Here is a 20,018-nt window from a genome sequence, read left to right as displayed (position 1 = left end):
GCAAGTAAGATGCGAATGGATTCAAGACGGGCAACGAGGGCAAAGGTCTCACCAAAGTCCAAACCTTCAACTTGTGAGTACCCTTGTGCCACTAACCTTGCCTTGTTACGGATGATTACACCATTCTCATCTTGCTTGTTCTTGAAAATCCACTTTGTTCCAACGACGTCGTGCTCGGTAGTTGGCCTCTTGACTAATGACCACACTTGATTGCGTTCAAAACTGTTCAACTCTTCTTGCATAGCAACGAGCCAATCATTTTCCATCAATGCATCTTGTACCTTGAGAGGCTCAACACTAGACACAAATGATAAGTGAGCACAAAAGTTTGTCAAATGTTTACGAGTGACTCTACCTTCCAATATGCCGGTGAGAATTTCGTCACATCAACACGACCGGCCCCTCAAGGCATGATGGAGGTGAGGGTTTTGCAAGTTTAAACTAATGTGTGGTGGAAGATCTTCTTCTTCATGTTGCATTTGTTGAGGTTCATCATCAATGATTGCACTTTCTTGTTCTTGCCCTTGAGGATGATCTTGTTCTTGATGATTATCATGAAGAGGAACTTGATCATCATCTTGTACTTGGTCTACGGGCATTGGTTGAGCAATAGGAACTTGTGGTGGTAAGGGTGTTGAAGTAGTCTGATGATGCGTGAAGCTTCCATCTTCTTCATCATCATCATGAAGTTCTTGTTCCATTGGAATAAGTGCACCAACACCCATGGTCAAGATATCTTGAGAAGAATCTTCTTCACCTACATCACTTAGATCAACTTGCTCCCCATGGGAGCCATTAAATTCATCAAACACCACGTCACAAGTTTCTACAACACTTCCATTGGATTTGTTGTAGACTCTATAGGCGTGAGAGTTTGATACATAACCAACAAATATGCCCTCAATGGTTTTGGATTGAAATTTTCCTAATCGTTCACTTTTGTTGAGGATGAAACATTTACACCCAAATACACGAAAGTACTTGACATTCGGCTTGTTCCCAGTCATGAGCTCATATGGAGTCTTTTCCAATATAGTGCGGAGGAAAAGCCGGTTTCATGCATGGCATGCGGTGTTGACAGCCTCGGCCCAAAAACTATGTGGCGACTTGTATTCATCCAACATGGACCTTGCCATCTCCACAAGTGTGCGGTTCTTCTTTTCCGCTACACCATTTTGTTGGGGAGTGTATGGAGTTGAATATCGATGCTCAATCCCTTCATCAGTAAGAAACTCTTCCAAGGTGTAGTTTCTTGAACTTAGAGCCATTATCACTTCTTATCGCCAAGATTTCTTTGTCAAACTTGCGTTATGCTTGCTTGGCAAGATCAATGAAGGTGATCTTCATCTCGTCCTTGGATTTGAGGTAGAAGACTGATGTCTACTACACAACCTTCTTCTTGTAGACGTTGTTGGGCCTCCAAGTGCAGAGGTTTGTAAGACAGTAGCAAATTTCCCTCAAGTGGATGACCTAAGGTTTAGCAATCCGTAGGAGGCGTAGGATGAAGATGGTCTCTCTCAAACAACCCTGCAACCAAATAACAAAGAGTCTCTTGTGTCCCCAACACACCCAATACAATGATAAATTGTATAGGTGCACTAGTTCGACGAAGAGATGGTGATACAAGTGCAATATGGATAGTAGATAATGATTTTTGTAATCTGAAAATATAAAAACAGCAAGGTAACTAATGATCAAAGTGAGGGTGGACGGTATTGCAATGCGTTGAAACAAGGCCTAGGGTTCATACTTTCACTAGTGCAAGTCCTCTCAACAATAATAACATAATTGGATCATATAACTATCCCTCATCATGCAACAAAGAGTCACTCCAAAGTCACTAATAGCAGAGAACAAACAAAGAGATTATGGCAGGGTACGAAACCACCTCAAAGTTATCCTTTCTGATCGATCTGTTCAAGAGTCCGTAGTAAAATAACATGAAGCTATTCTTTCCATTCGATCTATCATAGAGTTCGTACTAGAATAACACCTTAAGACACAAATCAGCCAAAACCCTAATGTCACCTAGATACTCCAATGTCACCTCAAGTATCCGTGGGTATGATTATACGATATGCATCACACAATCTCAGATTCATCTATTCAACCAACACAAAGAACTTCAAAGAGTGCCCCAAAGTTTCTACCAGAGAGTCAAGACGAAAACGTGTGCCAACCCCTATGCATAGGTTCATGGGCGGAACCCGCAAGTTGATCACCAAAACATACATCAAGTGGATCAATCGAATACCCCATTGTCACCATGGGTATCCCACGCAAGACATACATCAAGTGTTCTCAAATCCTTAAAGACTCAATCCGATAAGATAACTTCAAAGGGAAAACTCAATCTATTACAAGAGAGTAGAGGGGGAGAAACATCATAAGATCAAACTATAATAGCAAAGCTCGCGATACATCAAGATCGTATCACCTCAAGAACATGAGAGAGAGATCAAACACAGAGCTATTGGTACATACCCTCAGCCCAGAGGGAGAACTACTCCCTCCTCATCATGGAGAGCGTCGGGATGATGAAGATGGCCACCGGTGAGGGGTTCCCCCTCCGACAGGGTGCCGGAATGGGTCTAGATTGGTTTTCGGTGGCTACGGAGGATTCTGGCGGCGGAACTCTCGATCTATTCTGCTCCCCGAAATTTTTAGGGTATATGGATATATATAGGAGGAAGAAATACGTCGGTGGATCTCCGGGCTGTCCATGTTGATACGTCTCCAACGTATCTATAAATTTTGATTGTTCCATGCTATATTATATTCTGTTTTGGACATAATTGGGCTTTATTATACACTTTTATATTATTTTTGGGACTAACCTATTAACCAGAGGCCCAGCCCAGAATTGCTATTTTTTTTTGCCTATTTTAGGGTTTCGCAGAAAAAGAATATCAAACGGAGTCCAAACGGAATGAAACCTTCGGGAACGTGATTTTCGGAACGAACATGATCCAGAGGACTTGGACCCTATGTCAAGCAATCAATGAGGAAGTCACGAGGTAGGGGGCGCCTACCCCCCCCCCCCCAAGGCGCCCCCCCCCCCCGTGGGCCCCCTTTGCTCCACCGACGTACTCCTTCCTCCTATATATACCTACGTACCCCCAAACTACCAAATACGGAGCCAAAACCCTAATTCCACTGCCATAACTTTCTGTATCCATGAGATCCCATCTTGGGGCCTTTTCCGGAGCTCCGCCGGAGGGGGCATCGATCACAGAGGGATTCTACATCAACCACATAGACCCTCCGATGAAGTGTGAATAGTTTACTTCAGACCTCCGGGTCCATAGTTATTAGCTAGATGGCTTCTTCTCTCTTTTTGGATCTCAATACAAAGTTCTCCCCCTCTCTTGTGGATATCTATTCGATGTAATCTTCTTTTGCGGTGTGTTTGTTGAGACTGATGAATTGTGGGCTTATGATCAAGTTTATCTATGAACAATATTTGAATCTTCTCTGAATTCTTTTATGTATGATTGATTATCTTTGCAAGTCTCTTCGAATTATCAGTTTGGTTTGGCCTACTAGATTGATCTTTCTTGCAATGGTAGAAGTTCTTAGCTTTGGGTTCAATCATGCGGTGTCCTTTCCCAGTGATAGTAGGGGCAGCAAGGCACGTATTGTATTGTTGCCATCGAGGATAACAAGATGGGTTTTATATCATATTGCATGAGTTTATCCCTCTACATCATGTCATCTTGCTTAAAGCGTTACTCTGTTCTTATGAACTTAATACTCTAGATGCATGCTGGATAGCGGTCGATGTGTGGAGTAATAGTAGTAGATGCAGGCAAGAGTAGGTCTACTTGTCTCGGACGTGATGCCTATATACATGATCATACCTAGATATTCTCATAACTATGCTCAATTCTGTCAATTGCTCAACAGTAATTTTTTTACCCACCATGAATACTTATGCTCTTGAGAGAAGCCACTAGTGAAACCTATGGCTCCTGGGTCTATTTTCCATCATAATAATCTTCCAATACTTAGTTATTTTTATTTCCTTTTATTTTACTTTCCATCTTTTATTTCTCTTTATCATAAAAATACCAAAAATATTATCTTATCATATCGTATGTGACCGTGGAGGGATTGACAACCCCTTATCACGTTGGTTGCGAGGATTTATTTGTTTGTGTAGGTGCGAGGGACTCGTGCGTGGCCTCCTACTGGATTGATACCTTGGTTCTCAAAAACTGAGGGAAGTACTTACGCTACTTTGCTGCATCACCCTTTCCTCTTCAAGGGAAAACCAAGCAAGTGCTCAAGAGGTAGCAAGAAGGATTTCTGGTGCCGTTGCCGGGGAGGTTTGCGCAAGACAAGTCAAGATTTGACTCCCGACAATGAGCGATTTCTAGCGCCGTTGCCAGGGAGGTCTACGCAAAAGTCAACATACCAACTACCCATCACAAACCCTTATCTCCCACATTACATTATTTTCCATTTGCCTCTCGTTTTCCTCTCCCCCACTTCACCCTTGCTGTTTTATTCGCCTTCTCTTTTCTGCTCACCTTTCTTCTGCTATGTCGGAATCAAAAAGGGTTGGGAGTTCTCTCCCGAGTTTGAGTGCTTTGGACAATCCTTGTATTCTCGCTAAACTCATAAATAAAGATGCTATGGAAAGACCTACCAGAGTTATCAATGAGAATATTAATAATTTTGATGAAGATGATTCTAGAATTTTTTGTTATTTACTTGATGAATCTTTGAAAGGTGCTTGGGATAGACTATTAAGGATCAGGGCTAGCTATGTGCCTCAATACCAAATTGAAATTTACTTAAATTTTTTTTATGTTGCCCTACCTTCTTCTTTTAAGCATGTCCTAGATTCTATATTTGAAGAAGGTTTTCTTGAAGGGGATGTCGTAGACACTTATGGATTGCCTTCCAAAGATGGCAATACCTAGATCTATCCTTGCTTTTTATGCCTAGCTAGGGGCGTTAAACGATAGCGCTTGTTGGGAGGCAACCCAATTTTATTTTTATTCCTTGCTTTTTGCTCCTGTTTAGTAATAAATAATTTATCTAGCCTATGTTTTGCTTGTGTTTTTTGTTTAATTAGTGTTTGGGCCAAGTAGAACCGTTGGGAAGACTTGGGGAAAGTCTTTTTAATCTTGCTGTAAAATACAGAAACTTTAGCGCTCACGAGAACTGCTGTCATTTTTATTTGGAATGCTATTTAGTTAATTATTTTTGCAGATGATTAATAGATAAATTCCTCACGTCCAACAATTTATTTTAGAATTTTTTGGGTTCCATATCTTGCGTTAGCTACAGATTACTACAGACTGTTCTATTTTTGACAGATTCTTTTTTTTCGTGTGTTGTTTGCTTATTTTAATGAATCTGTGGCTAGTAAAATAGTTTCTAAACCATAGAGAAGTTGGAATACAGTAGGTTTAACACCAACATAAATAAAGAATGAGTTCATTACAGTACCTTGAAGTGGTGTTTTGTTTTCTTTCGCTAACGGAGCTCACGAGATTTTCTACTTTAAGTTTTGTGTTGTGAAGTTTTCAAGTTTTGGGTAAAAGATTTGATGGATTATGGAACAAGGAGTGGAAAGAGAATAATCTTGGGGATGCCCATGGCACCCCAAGATAATCTAAGGACACCTAAAAGCCAAAGCTTGGGGATGCCCCGGAAGGCATCCCCTCTTTCGTCTACTTCCATCGGTAACTTTACTTGGAGCTGTATTTTTATTTACCACATGATATGTGTTTTGCTTGGAGCGTCTTGTATTATTTGAGTCTTTATTTGTTAGTTTTCCACAATAATCCTTGCTGCACACACCTTGTGAGAGAGACACACATGATTCAGAAATTGTTAGAATACTCTATGTGCTTCACTTATATCTTTTGAGTTATATAGTGTTTGCTCTAGTCCTTCACTTATATCTTTTAGAGCACGTCGGTGGATTTGTTTTATAGAAACTATTGTTCTCTCATGCTTCACTTAGATTATTTTGAGAGTCCTACAAAACAGCATGGTAATTTTCTTTAATTATGTTAGGCATTCAAGATTAATAAAAAAAATTCTTATGAGTGTGTTGAATACTATGAGAAGTTTGATACTTGATAATTGTTTTGAGATATGGAGACGGTGATATTAGAGTCATGCTATTTGAGTAGTTGTGAATTTGAGAAATACTTGTGTTAAAGTTTGTGGTTCCCATAGCATGCACGTATGGTGAACCGTTATGTGATGAAGTCGGAGCATGATTTATTTATTGATTGTCTTCCTTATAAGTGGCGGTCGGGGACGAGCGATGGTCTTTTCCTACCAATCTATACCCCTAGGAGAATGCGCGTAATACTTTGCTTTGATAACTTGTAGATTTTTTCAATAAGTATATGAGTTCTTTATGACTAAGGTTGAGTCCATGGATCATACGCACTTTTCTTCCTTCCACCATTGCTAGCCTCTCTAATACCGCGCACCTTTCGCCGGTATCATACACCCACCATATACCTTCCTCAAAACAGCCACCATACCTACCTATCATGACATTTCCATAGCCATTCCGAGATATATTGCCATGCAACTTTCCACCGTTCCATTTACTATGACACGCTCCATCAATGTCATATTGCTTTGCATGATCATGTAGTTGACATTGTATTTGTGGCAAAGCCACCGTTCATAATTCTTTCATATATGTCAATCTTGATTCATTGCATATCCCGGTACACCGCCGGAGGCATTCACATAGAGTCATATTTTTTTTCTAAGTATTTAGTTGTAATTGTTGAGTTGTAAGTAAATAAAAGTGTGATGATCATCATTTTTAGAGCATTGTCCCAAGTGAGGAAAGGGTGATGGAGACTATGATTCCTCCACAAGTCGGGATGAGACTCCGGACGAAAAAAAGAGGCCATAAAAAAGAGAGAAGGCCCAAATAAAAAAATATGAGAGAAGAAGAGAGAAGGGCCAATGCTACTATCCTTTTACCACACGTGTGCTTCAAAGTAGCACCATGATCTTCATAATAGAGAGTCTCCTATGTTATCACTTTCATATACTAGTGGGAATTTTTCATTATAGAACTTGGCTTGTATATTCCAATGATGGGCTTCCTCAAAATGCCCTAGGTCTTCTTGAGCAAGCGAGTTGGATGCACACCCACTTAGTTCCTTTTGTTGAGCTTTCATATACTTATAGCTCTAGTGCATCCGTTGCATGGCAATCCCTACTCACTCACATTGATATGTATTGATGGGCATCTCCATAGCCCGTTGATACGCCTAGTTGATGTGAGACTATCTCCCCCCTTTTTGTCTCCTCCACAACCACCATTCTATTCCACCTAAAGTGTTGTGTCCATGGCTCACGCTCATGTATTGCGTGAAGATTGAAAAAGTTTGAGAACAACAAAAGTATGAAACAATTGCTTGGCTTGTCATCGGGGGTGTGCATGATTTAAATACTTTGTGTGGTGAAGATAGAGCATAGCTAGACTATATGATTTTGCAGGGATAACTTTCTTTGGCCATGTTATTTTGAAGAGACATAATTGCTTAGTTAGTATGATTGAAGTATTATTATTTTTATGTCAATATTGAACTTTTATCTTGAATCTTTCGGATCTGAATATTCATACCACAATTAAGAAGAATTACATTGAAATTATGCCAAGTAGCATTCCACATCAAAAATTCTATTTTTATCATTTACCTACTCGAGGATGAGCAGGAATTAAGCTTGGGGATGCTTGATACGTCTCCAACGTATCTATAATTTTTTTATTGTTCCATGCTATATTATATTCTGTTTTGGACATAATTGGGCTTTATTATACACTTTTATATTATTCTTGGGACTAACCTATTAACCGGAGGCCCATCCCAGAATTGTTGTTTTTTGCCTATTTTAGGGTTTCGCAGAAAAAGAATATCAAACGGAGTCCAAACGGAATGAAACCTTCGGGAACGTGATTTTCAGAACGAACATGATCCAGAGGAGTTGGACCCTACGTCAAGCAATCAACGAGGAAGGCACGAGGTAGGGGGCGCGCCTACCCCCCAGGCGCGCCCTCCACCCTCGTGGGCCCCGTGTTGCTCCACCGACATACTCCTTCCTCCTATATATACCTACGTACCCCGAAACTACGAGATACGGAGCCAAAACCCTAATTCCACCGCCGTAACTTTCTGTATCCACGAGATCCCATCTTGGGGCCTTTTTCGGAGCTCCGCCGGAGGGGGCATCGATCACGGAGGGCTACTACATCAACACCATAGCCCCTCCGATGAAGTGTGAGTAGTTTACTTCAGACCTACGGGTCCATAGTTATTAGCTAGATGGCTTCTTCTCTCTTTTTGGATCTCAATACAAAGTTCTCCCCCTCTCTTGTGGATATCTATTCGATGTAATCTTCTTTTGCGGTGTGTTTGTTGAGACCGATGAATTGTGGGTTTATGATCAAGTTTATCTATGAACAATATTTGAATCTTCTCTGAATTCTTTTATGTATGATTGGTTATCTTTGCAAGTCTCTTCGAATTATCAGTTTGGTTTGGCCTACTAGGTTGATCTTTCTTGCAATGGGAGAAGTGCTTAGCTTTGGGTTCAATCTTGCGATGTCCTTTCCCAGTGACAGTAGGGGCAGCAAGGCACGTATTGTATTGTTTCCATCGAGGATAACAAGATGGGGTTTATATCATATTGCATGAGTTTATCCCTCTACATCATGTCATCTTGCTTAAAGCGTTACTCTGTTCTTATGAACTTAATACTCTAGATGCATGCTGGATAGCGGTCGATGTGTGGAGTAATAGTAGTAGATGCAGGCAGGAGTCGGTCTACTTGTCTCGGACGTGATGCCTATATACATGATCATACCTAGATATTCTCATAACTATGCTCAATTATGTCACTTGCTCAACAGTAATTTGTTCACCCACCGTAAATACTTATGCTCTTGAGAGAAGCCACTAGTGAAACCTATGGCCCCCGGGTCTGTTTTCCATCATATTAATCTTCCAACACTTAGTTATTTGTACTGCCTTTTATTTTACTTTGCATCTTTATCTTAAAAAATATCAAAAATATTATCTTATCATATCTATCAGATCTCACTCTCGTAATAAGTTCGTGGGACTCTTCTGGTCCATCTCCGATACTCCGTGGGATTCTTTTGGTCCAAAAATAAGTTCTGTGAAGTTTCAGGTCAATTGGACTCTGTTTGATTTTCCTTTTCTGCGATACTCTAAAACAAGGAAAAAACAAAAACTTGCATTGGGCTCTGGGTTAATAGGTTAGTCCCAAAAATAATATAAAAGTGCATAATAAAGCCCATAAACATCCAAAACAGATAATATAATAGCATGGAACAATCAAAAATTATAGATACGTTGGAGACGTATCAAGCATCCCTAAGCTTAATTCCTGCTCGTCCTCGAGTAGGTAAATGATAAAAATAGAATTTTTGATGTGGAATGCTTCCTAACATATTTCTCAATGTATTTTTTCTTTATTGTGGCATGAATGTTCAGATCCGAAAGATTCAAGATAAAAGTTTAATATTGACATAAAAATAATAATACTTCAAGCATACTAACTAAGCAATCATGTCTTCTCAAAATAACATGGCCAAAGAAAGTTCATCCCTACAAAATCATATAGTTTGGTCATGCTCCATTTTCATCACACAAGAATGCTCTCATCATGCACAACCCCGATGATAAGCCAAGCAATTGTTTCACACTTTAGTAATCTCAAACTTTTTTCAACTTTCACGCAATACATGAGCGTGAGCCATGGATATAGCACTATGGGTGGAATAGAATCTGATGATGGGGGTTATGTGGAGAAGACAAAAAAGGAGAAAGTCTCGCATCGACGCGGCTAATTAATAGGTACCCATTGAGGGAGTCCTGGATTAGGGGGTCTCCGGATAGCCGGAATATATTCTTTGGCCGGACTGTTGGACTATGAAGATACAAGATTGAAGACTTCGTCTCATGTCCGGATGGGACTCTACTTGGCGTGGAAGGCAAGCTAGGCAATACAGATATGTATATCTCCTCCTTTGTAACCGACCTTGTGTAACCCTAGCCCCCTCCGGTGTGTATATAAACCGGAGGGTTTTTAGTCCGTAGGACAACATACAATCATACCATAGGCTAGCTTCTAGGGTTTAGCCTCTCTGATCTCGTGGTAGATCAACTCTTGTAATACTCATATCATCAAGAACAATCAAGCAGGACGTAGGGTATTACCTCCATCAAGAGGGCCTGAACCTGGGTAACATTGTGTCCCCTGCCTCATGTTACCATCCGCCTTAGAGGCATAGTTCGGGACCCCCTACCCGAGATCCACCGGTTTTGACACCGACATTGGTGCTTTCATTGAGAGTTCCACTGTGTCGTCATCATAAGGAGGATGGCTCGCCTCGTTGTCAAGGACAACATCACCTTTGGGGGAGCCCTGGCTGTAGGCCAAACTCTCCGGCTAGGCGGCTTCGTCATGACCGCCCGCTCGGCCACGGCGCCGACGATGACTTCTCGGGTCATCGAAAATAGCCTCCACATCGGCTCGAAATTTGCAGAGCAGATGGATCCAATGGAGCTCTCCTCTTTGACCGAATTCTTGGATCACATCGCCACTCTGGGAGTCACTACGGACTACGATCGGATCGGGCTTAAACCCGACCAAAGGGAGATTAACTCTCCGCTGGTCACCCATCAGATAGCGGTGGTGGAGGATCAATGCGGCGATTCTCCCTCTATCCTGAGGACGAACTATGTCCGGATTCCCGAGCTCCCCGAGCCGGATACTCGCTCACGAGAGGACACTGCCCTAACCCTGAATCCAGAATCAGGCCGCATACCGAACCCACAGGGCAACATCCTGGAGCCCGAACTTCCAAGATCGGAAACTCCCCTACCCCGGGATCACAGATTGGGTCAAGGTCTGGACTTAAATCCACCCACCCACCCAGATACAAACGATCTTTCCCACATTAGGCAAGCGCCCCAAGAGATAGTACATCACTATTGGGCCAGATTCCTCCTTGTAATGAACAAGGTCAAGGACTGTCGCGAGGAAGACGCAATTTCGTTCTTTCGCAACAATTGCACGGACAAGGGAGTCCTGAATGCCATAAGTCGCCATGACATAGCACACTTCGCTGACTTGGCGGCCATAGTACGGAAATACTGTGCGATGGAAAGTGCCTAGAAAACCCAAACGCAATTTTGGGATAATCCGGCTCTAACAAAACCCCCAGTCCAAACTAAAAGGGTGCACTCTCATAAGTCGCCCAAATCAATTACAAAGAAGCAAAATCCCACACAGGGCATGGAACCATATTGGAGGGATGGCTTAACGGGCCCTGCAAAATCCATAGTACAGCGGATACCGTATCAACACACAGCATCATGAACATCTTCTACATTTGCAGTTTTTATACTGGAAGAAAAGATGCACTCTTAGATATATCAAAGTTGGTGAAGAAAACTCAAAATTCTTCCAAGCCATGGCAACTGAAAGATACAGAAAAAATTCAATTGCCACTCTGCAGTTGTCTGATGGAATAGTTTCTTCAGACCATGAAAGAATTGCCAAGGAATTTCTGGAGATTTGTAAGGGAAGAATGGGAACTGTGAAGCGAATTTTGATGGGCAATGACATTCTTTCTCTTATCCCTCGAGTGCATGGGCTGGAAGTGCTCACAAAGCCATTTCAGGTTAAAGAAATTGAACAAGTTATTAGGGATTTGCCAACTGACAAAGCTCCGGGACCTGATGGCTTTAATGGCCTTTTTATGAAGAAGTGTTGGCCCATCATTTCCAGTGATTTCATTACACTGGTGAATGAGTTCCATGCTGGAACTGCTCAGTTGGAAAATCTCAATGAGGCCTTCATTACACTGATCCCTAAGAAGTTGTCCCCTGAGACTGCTGGGGATTTTAGACCAATTTCTTTGACAAGTGTGGGTTTGAAATTCCTCACTAAGCTTGTTGCCAATAGGTTTCAGGATGAAATCACCAAATGTGTTCATAAGAATCGATATGGCTTTATCAAGTCAAGAACCATTCAGGACTGTATTGCCTGGACCTTTGAGTACATCCATCAGTGCAACCAGTCAAAGAAGCCAATCATGCACCTCAAGCTTGATTTTGAAAAAGCATTTGATTCTATTCAGCATGAGGCAATTATAAAAATCATGGTAGCAAAGGGTTTTGATAACAAATGGATCTCCTAGATTCAGTAGTTATTGTCATCTGCAACCTCCTCAATCTTACTCAATGGTGTACCAGGAAAACATTTCAAGTGCAAGTGTGGGGTAAGGCAAGGTGATCCTATCTCACCATTGTTGTTTGTGATTGCTGCTGATCTGTTACAGACTATGATTAATGATCATCTAAACAATGGCCTTCTTTCTCTGCCTCTGGCAACTCATGACCCTGACTATCCAGTGATACAGTATGCAGATGACACATTGCTTTTTGTGTCTGCCAATTCAGCTCAGTTGGAGGTGCTTAAAACAGTTTTGAATTCTTTCTCCTCGGCAACTAGATTGCAGATTAACTTTCATAAATCCTCAATGTACCCAATTAATGTGGAAGCCAATGTTGCCAATGCTCTTGCTGCACATTTTGGATGTCGGCTAGGGGTATTGCCTTTCACATATTTAGGATTGCCTGTGGGAACAACTAGGCCCAAAATTGTGGATTTACTACCTCTAGTTGACTGTATGGAAAGAAGATTAACTGCTAGTTCCTGGTTTCTGCCCCAAGGTAGCAGACTGCAGTTGGTAAATTCTGTTATCTCTTCATTGCCCATATTTTTCCTTTGCAGTCTATCTATACCAGAAGGAATTTTAAAGCAGCTGGAAAGAATTCAGAGACAATGCATGTGGAGAAAATATGGACATGAGAAGGGGCATTCTTTGGCTGCATGGCCTCTGGTCTGTAGGCCTAAGCTTAAGGGTGGACTTGGTATACTCAACCTGGGTCTACAAAATGAGGCTTTGTTACTCAAATTCCTCAATAAGTTTTATAACAAAGTAGATGTACCTTGGGTTCATTTGATCTGGGACTCTTATTATTTCCAGAGAGTTCCTCATGACACTACTTTGTGTGGCTCCTTTTGGTGGAGATATATATGCAAATTAATGGATAAATTTAGAGTTGTTACTTCAGTAACAGTTGGAAGAGGTGATTCTTTGCTTTTCTGGTCTGATTCTTGGGAGATCAATAACTCATGTACCCCTCTCCAGGACAGATTTCCCAGGCTATTTTCTTTCTGCTTACAAAATAATTCCTCTATTATGGAAGTGTTACAGACTGGTGACTTGCAGAGCATGTTCTCTTTACCCTTATTTGAATTGGCCTTTAGGGAGTTCAATCAGCTGTCTGACATTTCGACTAGGATTCCCCTGGATTCTGCTTCTAATGATTCTTGGGATTGAAGACATGGAAAGAAAGCTAAGTATACAGCAAAGAAGTACTATGATTTTGTCCATCAGCCAATGATTGCCAACCCTATTCTCAGTTGGGTTTGGAAATCTTGTTGTACAATGACAATTAAAATTTTTGCCTGGCTGGTCATTATGGACAGAGTAAACACCAAGGATATGATTCAGCACAGGCATTGAAGAATTAATGATGGGCCTGAATGTATTCTTTGTCCCAAGGGAGCACTTGAGGACAGGAACCATTTATTTTTCCAATGCAACTTTAGCATGAGAGTATGGAACTATCTTCAAATATCCTGGTTGAATAGTCAGGACATGGTGCACATTGCACTTCATGCTAGGAAGGATTTTAATAAGCCATTCTTGTCAAAGGTGGTCTTCCTTACTTGGTGGTATTTTTGGAAAGTCAGGTATGACAGAGTCTTTAGGAATATCAGACCTACTTTCAGGCAGTGGAGGAATGGCTTTATTCATGACATCTCTCTCCTGGCACACAGAATCAAGACCAGACACCAAGAAGCCTTGATCAAATGGATTGATTTCTTGCCTCCTTGAGGTGTTTCACAAATGTACTCCTTTCTTTCTTCTTGTTAGCTTATAGTGCTTACATTAGTCTAGCTTGTATAGTCTTTCTTTTTTGTTTTCTTTTTCTGTTCTGTTCCTTTCCTTGAGGAACCTTTTTGTATTTTCCTTTTGAGCTTCAATAAAATGTTGTGGGGTGTAAACCCTGCAGTCTTCCAGGTCAAAAAAACACAGCCTTAGAGCATGTTGGGTACTCCGGCAGGTGGCCAAAAGCGGTGAGGATCTCCTCACCCAAAATACCTCAGAGCACCTTCCCACAGATAACAATACAGCATTAACGGTCTTCAAGACCTTCGCCTCAAATAATAGGCATAAGCAAGCACTCCGTAGCCTTGCCGAAGTCTGCCACGTGGCAGCAATAAATCCATGGAGTGACACGGCTATCACCTTCAATGCCAGTGACGAACCTAAATTCCGAACAGCCCGAGCACCAAGCGCTTTGGTCCTCAGTCCAATTGTGGACGGCTTTCGGCTCACTAAGGTGCTCATGGACGGCGGCAGCGGATTAAACCTCATTTATGAGGAAACTCTCCAAAAATGGAAATAGACATCAACCGTATTGAGCAAAGCAGTACGACCTTCCGAGGAATCATCCCTAGTCGGGAGGTACGTTGCGCTGGGAAAATCACACTTGATGTGGTATTCGGCACTCCGGAGAATTACAGGTCCGAAGAAATTACATTCCAAGTGGCCCCATTCAGTAGCGGATACCACGCCCTTCTAGGGCAGGAGGCATTCACGATTTTTCAAGCCATACCCCATTACGGGTACATGAAGCTCAAAATTCCCGGACCCAATGGAATCATCACTCTAGCTAGTGATCCGGACATAGCACTCCGCACCGAGAACAAAACGGCCGCACTAGCCCTCGAGGCATTATCCGAAGCCCTTGTGGCAGAGTTAACCACGCTGTGCTCCACGGTGGACAGGGACGACGTGATACTAGACAAAAGATCCAAGTCCACCTCCTTTAAACCAGCGGATGAAATAGTCAAATTCCAAGTCCATCCAACTGACCCCACAAAAACAGCATCCATCGGGGCACAGTTAAACCCCCGCTGTAGACGCCGCACTACGGGAGTTTCTGCGCGAGAATTGGGACATATTCGCCTGGCATCCTTCAGACATCCCAGGAATCCCACGCAGATTGGCCGAGCATAGCCTTAATGCGCTAAAAGGATTCAAGCCGGTTAAGCAGACTCTTCGGTGTTTCTCTGAACCTAAGCGACAAGCCATGGGAGAAGAGCTAGCCAAGCTACTGGAGGCCAGATTTATTAGAGAAATAAAACATCTGGACTGGCTAGCAAATCTGGTGATGGTACCAAAGAAGGACAAATCATGGCGCCTATGCATCGACTTCAAAGACCTTAATAAGGCTTGCCCAAAGGATCCCTTTCCACTCCCTCACATCGATCAAATCATCGACGCTACCGCCAGACACGAATCATTGTGCTTCCTCGACGCATACTCCGGTTACCACCAAATTAAGATGGCGGAGTCTGATCAAGCCGCAATGGCATTTATCACGCCATATGGCCCCTTTTGTTTTAACACAATGCCCTTCGGGCTCAAAAACGCCGGCGCAACATATCAGCGCATGATCCAGACATGTCTGGAAAAGCAGATCGGCAAGACTATGGAGGCATATGTAGATGATGTGGTCATTAAAACCAGACACGTCGACTCTTTAATAGACGACTTAAGGCTCACGTTCACCAATCTCCGAACATACGACATTAAGCTCAATCCAGAAAAATGCGTTTTCGGCGTTCCCGCCGGAAAGCTCCTGGGCTTCATCGTCTCCAATAGAGGAATTGAAGCAAATCCGGCTAAAATCCGAGCTCTGTCGCAGTTGGCTATCCCAACTGACCTCAAGCAAATCCAGAGATTAACTAGATGTGTGGCGGCTTTAAGCCGCTTTATCTCCTGATTAGGAGAAAAGGCACTTCCCCTTTATCGCCTTCTTCGGTGCACCGAACACTTCGAGTGGACGGACGCAGCCACGGCCGGACTGGAAGAAATAAAATCCATCCTGGCCACCAACCCAATCTTGGCCGTGCCAACTGTTGGCGAACCAATGCTATTATATATAGCGGCAACTCACCAAGTTGTAAGCGCAGTGCTCGTCGTCGAACGAGAGATGGACAAACATAAATTCCCACTTCAAAAGCCAGTATATTATGTATCCACCGTCCTCACTCCATGCAAATCAAGGTACCCACATTACCAAAAGATAGCATACGCAGTATTTATGGCATCCCGAAAATTACGACACTACTTTCAATAGTGTTCGATTACGGTGGCCTCCGAAGTACCACTCAATGACATAATAAACAACCGCGATGCCACGGGCCGGATTGCCAAATGGGCTATCGAGCTTCTCCCATTCGACATAACATATAAGCCACGGCGAGCCACTAAGTCGCAAGTACTGACCAATTTCGTAGCGGATGGACAGAAGCCGAACTCCCTAAAGAGTACGGCACATACTCCAATTGGATCATGCACTTCGACGGCTCTAAAATGCTGGCTGGTCTGGGGGCTGGCGTCGTCCTGACGTCCCCCATCGGAGATATGGTGCAATACGTGCTCCAAATACTATATATAGACTCCAATAACGCAGCCGAATACGAGGCCCTATTACACGGTCTCTAGATGGCAGTCTCCATGGGCATCCAACGCCTAGAGGTGTGTGGGGACTCGAACCTCGCAATATCCCAAATAAATGGAGACTTCAATGCCAAGGATCCGAAAATGGCGGCATATCGCAACGCCGTCCTCAAAATGTCAGCTCGGTTCGAGGGGCTTGAATTCCACCATGTGGCTCGGGAAAACAACCAGGCGGTGGACATCCTCGCCCGTATCGGCGCTAAACGCGACCCTGTTCCACCGAACATCTTCCTGGAAAGACTGTTTAAACCATCCGTGGTATGGGAAGGGGACACCGGCAAAAATAGTTCGCACCCGGCCACAACCCCAGATACCGAACACTCTGACACAATTGGAGGCTCTGCCACCGAAATAACACCTTCAGCCCACGTGATAATGGTTGTCATCGCCTCGTGAACAGAACCATTCCTGGCCTACCTAACTAGACAAGAATTACCCGAGGACCAAAATGAGGCACGCTGCATAGTGCGGCGATCTAAAGCCTACAAGGTCCACGAGGGAGAGCGTTATAAGAAAAGCACAACCGGAGTCCTTCAAAGGTGCATCTCCGAAGAGGAAGGGCGGAAGCTTCTGGCAGAAATCCATGCCAGACTCGGCGGCCACCACGCCGCAGCCCGGGCCCTTGTAAGCAAGGCCTTCTGTACAGGTTTTTATTGGCCGACGGCCTAGGCAGATGCACAACAGCTGGTACAACATTGTGTTGGTTGCCAGCTTTTTGCAAACCAAAGCCACATGCCACCTACCGCCCTCCAAACAATCCCCATTACATGGCCCTTTGCGGTCTGGGGGCTTGATATGGTCGTACTGAAGGAAATATGCCCTAGAGGCAATAATAAAAGTTATTATTCATTTCCTTATATCATGATAAATGTTTATTATTCATGCTAGAATTGTATTAACCGGAAACATAATACATGTTTGAATACATAGACAAACAGAGTGTCACTAGTATGCCTCTACTTGACTAGCTCGTTAATCAAAGATGGTTATGTTTCCTAACCATGAACAAGGAGTTGTTATTTGATTAACAGGATCACATCATTAGCTAAATGATCTGATTGACATGACCCATTCCATTAGCTTAGCACCCGATCGTTTAGTATGTTGCTATTACTTTCTTCATGACTTATACATGTTCCTATGACTATGAGATTATGCAACTCCCGTTTGCCGGAGGAACACTTTGTGTGCTACCAAACGTCACAACGTAAATGGGTGATTATAAAGGTGCTCTACAGGTGTCTCCAAAGGTACATGTTGGGTTGGCGTATTTCGAGATTAGGATTTGTCACTCCGATTGTCGGAGAGGTATCTCTGGGCCCTCTCGGTAATGCACATCACATAAGCCTTGCAAGCATTGCAACTAATGAGTTAGTTGCGAGATGATGTATTACGGAACGAGTAAAGAGACTTGCCGGTAACGAGATTGAACTAGGTATTGAGATACCGATGATCGAATCTCGGGCAAGTAACATACCGATGACAAAGGGAACAACGTATGTTGTTATGCGGTCTGACCGATAAAGATCTTCGTAGAATATGTAGGAGCCAATATGAGCATCCAGGTTCCGCTATTGGTTATTGGCCGGAGACGTGTCTCGGTCATGTCTACATTGTTCTTGAACCCGTAGGGTCCGCACGCTTAAGGTTTCGATGACAGTTATATTATGAGTTTATGAGTTTTGATGTGCCGAAGTTAGTTCGGAGTCCCGGATGTGATCACAGACATGACGAGGAGTCTCGAAATGGTCGAGACATAAAGATTGATATATTGGACGGCTTTATTCGGACACCGGAAGTGTTCCGGGTGATTTCGGAGAAAACCGGAGAGCCGGAGGGTTACCGGAACCCCCCGGGAGAAGTAATGGGCCATATGGGCCTTAGTGGAGAGAGAGAGGTGTAGCCAAAGGTGGGCCGCGCGCCTCCTCCCCCTGGTCTGAATTGGACTAGGAGAGGGGGGGGCGGCGCCCCCCTTTCCCTCTCCCTCCCCACTTCTTTCCCCCTCCTAGTAGGAGTCCTACTCCTACTAGGAGGAGGACTCCTCCTTGGCACGCCATAGAGGGACGGCCGGCCTCCTCCCCTTGATCCTTTATATACGGGGGCAGGGGGCACCCCTTGACACACAAGTTGATCCACGTGATCATATTCTTAGCCGTGTGCGGTGCCCCCTTCCACCATAGTCCTCGATAATATTGTAGCGGCGCTTAGGCGAAGCCCTGCAACGGTAGTGCATCAAGATCGTCACCACGCCGTCGTGCTGATGGAACTCTTCCCCGACACTTTGCTGGATCGGAGTCCGGGGATCGTCATCGAGCTGAACGTGTGCTAGAACTTGGAGGTGCCGTAGTTTCGGTGCTTGATCGGTCGGGCCGTGGAGACGTACGACTACATCAACCAAACGCTTCCATTGTCGATCTACAAGGGTACGTAGATCACACTCTCCCCTCTCATTGCTATGCATCACCATGATCTTGTGTGTGCGTAGGAATTTTTTTGAAATTACTACGTTCCCCATCAGTGGCATCCAAGCCTAGGTTTTATATGTTGATGTTATATGCACGAGTAGAGAACAAGTGAGTTGTGGGCGATATAAGTCATACTGCTTACCAGCATGTCATACTTTGGTTCGGCGGTATTGTTGGACGAAGCGGCCCGGACCGACATTACGCGTACGCTTACGCGAGACCGGTTCTGCCGACGTGCTTTGCACATAGGTGGCTTGCGGGTGACAGTTTCTGCAACTTTAGTTGAACCGAGTGTGGCTACGCCCGGTCCTTGCGAAGGTTAAAACAGCACCAACTTGACAAACTATCGTTGTGGTTTTGATGCGTAGGTAAGATTGGTTCTTGCTTAAGCCCGTAGCAGCCACGTAAAACTTGCAACAACAAAGTAGAGGACGTCTAACTTGTTTTTGCAGGGCATGTTGTGATGTGATATGGTCAAGACATGATGCTAAATTTTATTGTATGAGATGATCATGTTTTGTAACCGAGTTATCGGCAACTGGCAGGAGCCATATGGTTGTCGCTTTATTGTATGCAATGCAATCGCACTGTAATGCTTTACTTTATCACTAAGCAGTAGCGATAGTCGTGGAAGCATAAGATTGGCGAGACGACAACGATGCTATGATGGAGATCAAGGTGTCGCACCGGTGACGATGGTGATCACGACGGTGCTTCGAAGATGGAGATCACAAGCACAAGATGATGATGGCCATATCATATCACTTATATTGATTGCATGTGATTCTTATCTTTTATGCATCTTATCTTGCTTTGATTGACGGTAGCATTATAAGATGATCTCTCACTAATTATCA

Source organism: Triticum urartu, chromosome 5 (assembly GCF_003073215.2).
Source record: "Triticum urartu cultivar G1812 chromosome 5, Tu2.1, whole genome shotgun sequence".
Taxonomy (NCBI): domain Eukaryota; kingdom Viridiplantae; phylum Streptophyta; class Magnoliopsida; order Poales; family Poaceae; genus Triticum; species Triticum urartu.
The sequence above is the reverse complement of the archived record's forward strand: the minus strand, read 5'-3'. Positions refer to the sequence as shown.